Below are 6000 nucleotides of genomic sequence, written 5' to 3' on the forward strand. Positions count from 1 at the left end.
GCTAATCCTCAGTGAAGCTAGCTGTCATATGAGACAAATAAAAAGGAAAACAAATGCTAAGATATGTGGAATCCTCTGCATTTGTCAGACTATTCACACAGAATATATATAACAAAAAAATCTTAAAATCACATCCATCCTATAAGTCTGGGCTCCACTGTACAGAGTGTATAGAGTGTAGAGTAAGTGTACAAAGTAAGAGGAAAAGCGGCGAAGTGTGGGGGAGGATGAATCTCTCCTGCAGTCTAGCCTTTTGTTAACACAGTATCTGAGACATAAAAAAGGACTGTTCATAGAAAACATAGTTCAGTATGCCTTTGACAGAGGAACTACAGCCCTGAACTGAAGATGCCTGCCACTGCTCTAAAGTGGGACAATTATTTCTGTTTGAAAAAGGATTTTAAGGAACACCATTTCTGTCTTGTTCTTGATTTCTTGTTTCTGAATGACACATGAGGCCAGATGGGTGACAATGGCCTTTCCACTGAGGAGTGATGCCAGAAATAGGACAACACTACATGAAACTCTCCTTTTGCTCTTTTAAACACTATTCAAACTCATGATCTCCTAACCTAATTTGAGTAGAATTTAGAACTATATTTATAGCAGCTTTTCCGCTCTGGAAACTGCCTTCACTTGCAGAAATAATGTTCTCTAGTAATTAAGTTGTATATTATAAGCTGCAGTATTGCCTCTGAGCAAAACAGTTTGGGCTAAGCCTGGCTGCTTTTGATCCCAATTTCCTAATTATTATGGATCAACCTCTTCACTTGTGTTTCTGTCAAGTGTGAAGAGTTCATGGGGATTGGTTGTGTCAGTCCTTTTCACAGGGGAATTAAGCCGCATTCAAAATGCTGCAGTAGCTAATGCAGAGTCAGCAAGCTGCAGTGCCTTTCTATCAGAGAGTCCTCTTAAATCATGCTCTGAAGGAGGGATGTAACAGAAATAGCATTAGCCAGAAGTGAGCACTTCATATCAAATACTCACACTGAATCTTTGCCCAATTCCTGAGCCAATTCCAAATACACTGTCAGATTAGAAACTGGGGTGGGGTTGTCCTCCATTTTGTGATCCTTGCAGAAACAGGGCTGTTGGCCCCAGGAAAGGGAGTCACTGTGCTGTAGTCACTCAGCTGCAATATGCAAGTTCTGAAAACTTTGCCCTCTCAGCTTCACTAAAGCTCAGGCTGTACAGCTGAGCCAGGGTGCATGTGACTGTGAGTCTGCCCAGCTCCTGCTAAAATGAGTTCTCCCTGGCTATCTCCAGCACACATACTGTTCCCACAGACTGAGCCTGTCATCACCAGCTGTACCACCTGCTTGGACTCCTGAGGCCCTTCTGCGACTCCTCCTATTACCAAGCCATTTACTTGTTATAGCCTCATCCTGGCAGTGGGACAAGGCAATCAGTGAAGACACTATTTCTCTCCGGATCTGAAGAACATGATATCCCTTCTGAGGCATCAGAAAGTGACTGATAGCACCTCTCTGTCAGTTCCACCTCTCCCCATGACATAGTCCCCGCCATGCTCTAGACCCTTACACACACCTCTCCTCAGACCATCCTCACTCTTAGATATGAACAGAAGCCTTACTGCAGGACTGCACAGCTGAGGAAAGGAGAGAGCAATATCAGGCTGTGCTGTCTGATGCAACCCACAGAGCTAGATGCTCCCATTTATTCTATAGAAGCCATGAAAACCTGCCATAAACTGCACTCCACTTCTTGCTGCTTTGCTTGGCGATATTTGGGCTGCACCTGGGAACAGCTGTGGATTTTCTGACGGAGAAGACACTAGCTACAGCTGAAAGAACTCCCCAGCTACTTGTGGCTTTGCCCACTGCCTGGAGGAAAAGCTGAAGATGTGAAAGTCAGCTAGGACGTAGTGGGGAAGGTGGTGCCCAAGGCTACAAGGTGCTCATCCAGCCAGACCACCTCTGATGTGAAGTTGCCTTCTGTAGTTACAGACAAATGAAAGGCCCAGGCAGTACTGCAGAAGCTTAGGAGCTGCCTGTACTGATCAGCCAATGACCCTTGTAATTCCACATCCCATCTCAGAGAGTTGCCGGTCTTAAATGCTTAAGCAGCAGGCAAAAGAAATCTTATTTTGGCAATTGTGGAACAACTTGCCCCATAGGAGAATTATGCTGGAATATGTCAGAAGTCCCAGGAGATGAGAAAGGATTTTATGTGTGTACAGCAGTGGCATGTACGGTCCATGGTTTGGAAAACCTAACACGGAACAAGACTCTTGTAAAAAAGGGCTTGTGTCCCAAAACCTCAATAGTATAGGCAATGCCAGTTTTGAAAACAGGGAAGAGTTAAATACATATTTAATGAAATAGCAAGTAAGTTTACCTGATACACTTGGCTGGTAAATAGCAAAAGTGCAGCCTCACAGGAAAAGCAAGTCTATTGTTGCTTTCGCCTTTCTCCCATTTTGACCTGGGCCAGGCTGGACAGTCTGGTCGTCAAGGGAAGGATATGTAAGGCAGTACTCTCTCCCTATTACAGGTTGATTCTTCCACAGCCAGGGTTGAAGTGGCAGATGGCCTGGAGTACAAGTGAGTATAAAAAAAAAATCCGATGCATCACTGCCCAGAGGAAAGGAGAAACTCCTTCATTCATCTAGGTTAGGGTGCAGTAAAGTGAAGGATCCTTTTTTTAAAAAAAACAGGACAAGGAATAGCACCATAGATTTAAATACATTTTCCTTACCTACAAATGTCCCAAACAGCTCTTCCTCTCCCCAAAGAGTTAAGCTGCTATATCTTCTCCTTTACAGCCCTGAGCAATATTCATCTCATGTATAGCACGGAGCTGAGGTAGCTTCATGTTCTAGTTCAACTAGTTCAAAGGAGTGTACACATTTCTTTCCCAATCCCAGTGCAAAAGCAATTCCATTTCTAACATGTCTCCTGGTTCTTATTCTGTACTGCCCTATTTAGGCTCTGTAAACTTCTGAACTTTGTGGAATAAGCGCCCAACTTTATAAATGCTTGTGTAAAATTTTTCCCAATTAGCTAGGGTGTACTTTCATGCAACCTAGCTAATGAATATCAGCTTTAGCAATACATATTGCTTACCCTCCCAAAGTTAACCATAGGGTGTTTATTCCCATCAAGTTATCTGTCCAATGCATAAATGCTAGATCCTCACAGATAGCAGCTAAAGCAGATTTGCTGTCTGTGCTGACAGAGCAAAGCAGGCTACCACTTTTCTAGCCCAAGAGAGTAAAGCAGAAATGCTGTTAAATTTGAAGGAAGACTCTTGGGAGCCAAGATCTGAACAACTACAGAAGCCAGAAATTCCCCAGTCAGCAATGCACTTAAACACAAGCCTGACTGACTGGAATTACTTATGTGCTTAAAATTACATACACACTGAAGTAATTGCCAAACTGGGGCCAATGGCTATATCTGACATGCTGAGCCAAAATATTCCCTACCCCAGTATGTATCAATGTTTCTGCTGTTGAACCTGCACAAAGACCTGTACCATTAATAAGTAACTGAAGCCCTTGACTGAACGGCTGTGAAGGACCTAGTACTAAGCATTAAACTAGACGTTTGTCAACCTGGACATAGATCATATAGGCGTACTTGCAGCACATCAAAGCCAGATGTAACGTGTAAAAAAAAGGAGCTGGTCAGCAATCCTTTCAGATTTTCTGGACAGCTGTGTCCGTGCTTTCAAAACGTACTTTGATGACACCCAGGACAAGCAGATTCCAAATCTAACTCCTGAACAAGGACACAAACCTCAGACTGAAGGGAATTCCTTTGGTTTTGTTATCTCTTGAACCTTGAAGGGAATTCCTTTGGTTTTGTTATCTCTTGAACCTTTCATCTGCATTTGCTCCTGGCTGACGTAGTGACACCCCATCAAAATGGTTTCTAAGAATATTGTATGCATCACTTACAGTGCCTGCCACATAATTCAGGGCTCAGCAACACGGCACAAGGAATTAGCCCTTCATTTCCATTTGTGGCCCTTAGAAGAGAGAGTCGTTAATTCAGCCGTTCATTTCAGAGAAAAATCTAATATCTGCTCCTTTTCAAATCAGGTGGGTAGGTGAAAATTCAGGGTTGGCAGATCAAGCAGACAGACTGCAGGCAGAGAGGCTGCACACAGAGTCAGGATGTTCTCTGGCACAATCCTATTTATGAGCAGCGAACATGAATTCCTCCTTCTGTCAGTAGAGGAGAAATAAGTGAAACACAGAGACAGTGTCTGAGGTCACATCTGCCAATGCCTTTGAAGGTGAAATTGTTGGTGTGGAAAACCTTTAGCACTGCCTTAATCATATTTCACTGTAGGGCCAAGCTGGAAAAATAAAAAAGGATGTAATTAAAAATTAAAGTCCAAAACTGTTCCTGAAAACTCCTACTCAGCTGCTGCATAACCTTGAAGCTGTCTGAACTCTCTGGCTGACTAAAGTTGCCTAAAGCTGCCTCTGCACAGACCCAGAATTGCCCATCCTGGCAAAGCAGAGTAGGTCAGTATATAGTACCTGCCTGGACAGTACCAAAATCCAAAGAGCAAGTGCTCGTGTAGACCTCCATTGTCCACTTTAATTTCATACCATCAAGCCAGAAGCTGCACCCTCCACCTTTTCTCACAATCCATGAGTAGAGTTTCAGTTATATTGACATGTTTATGAAGAAAGGAAAAAAATTACATGACTGCAAGGACACACAGGTGTGAATTCCAAGTGACGTTCCCACATGCTAAAGAAGGGCAAGATCTCAGATGTGTGTCTGTCCACACCTCTTCCTGTTACCTAGCTCTAGTGAAGTTGAATTGCCAAGTATGAAAGCATCTAACTGCCCTTGACACCATGCAGGTTCAGGGTTCTCCAACTATCTAACAGATATCTAACAGCCTATATGGATGCACCTAACTTACTGGATTTATGAGATACTACCTCCATCTATATACCCTGTAGGCAAGTGAACAATGAGCCTGCCTTGAGTATCAGGAGCTCTAATGACCTGGTACTATTTCTCAAATAATTTCAATGACTAGGAATGCATGTTAGTGAACTAGAAGGTGAATTAGAACAGTCCACCATGATACCACCAACAGACTATCTAAACCTGGGCCACTCCCATGATAGAAGTATTTTCTCTGATTACAGAGGACATCTTGGCAGCCACAAATCTTCTGAGTGAAAACACACACACCACAACTTTTGTGTTGCATCTGTGGAATAATTAGTGACACTAGCTACATTAAAAGCTCCTTGTACACCAGAAGTGGGGTGAAGCAAACTGTATATACCCTACCTGTACTTAAATGTGCCCTTCTATGATTACATCAGTCAGTCTGTTAATTAAAATCATTTTGGTGGGACTTCCTTTAGCTTTTAAAACAAAGAAATTAAAGGCCAGAATAATTTCAACAGTGACTGTCTTTGCAGGTGCTCCTCATCACAGCCTGGCACCAAATCAGGGAGAAGGAATTTCTGACTGCACTTATTTTCCACACCCGTGAGATCAGGGCTGACTTACATCAGTGCATGTTCACTTGCTGTGTCTTCTGCTGCTGATCATGGGTTAAGAGGTTTCCACTCCCTGGATACTTAACCCTACATCTCTGCCAGAGTTCCACCTGTCTCAGCTCTTCATCTAATTACTACAGAATGCAGTCTGACTCTATAAAAAAAGTCTAGTTGAAAAAAAAAAAGATTAAAAAAGTAGATCAACTGCCAGAACTGAGATGACAGGAACTTCTAGAGACAAAAATGTTATAAAATGTAGTCAGATCAGGCATCTCTTGAACAACTTAATTTGCTCCTCTTACTGCGCCCTGAGACCAACTACTGTTTGCAGGAACAACAGCCTTTTTGTGGCCGGGTTTGTACATTGCCTTGCTCTTTATGCTGACTGGGACTCTCAGGTGCTATTGTGATAAAAATAATAAAAAACAAAATAAAGGAAGGAATGGAAGATTTAGATCGTTCTTCAAAGTAAAGCCTATTTTGATTAGTTTGCTTGT

The sequence above is a fragment of the Ciconia boyciana genome, chromosome 8 (genome assembly GCF_034638445.1).
Source record: "Ciconia boyciana chromosome 8, ASM3463844v1, whole genome shotgun sequence".
NCBI classification, from domain to species: domain Eukaryota; kingdom Metazoa; phylum Chordata; class Aves; order Ciconiiformes; family Ciconiidae; genus Ciconia; species Ciconia boyciana.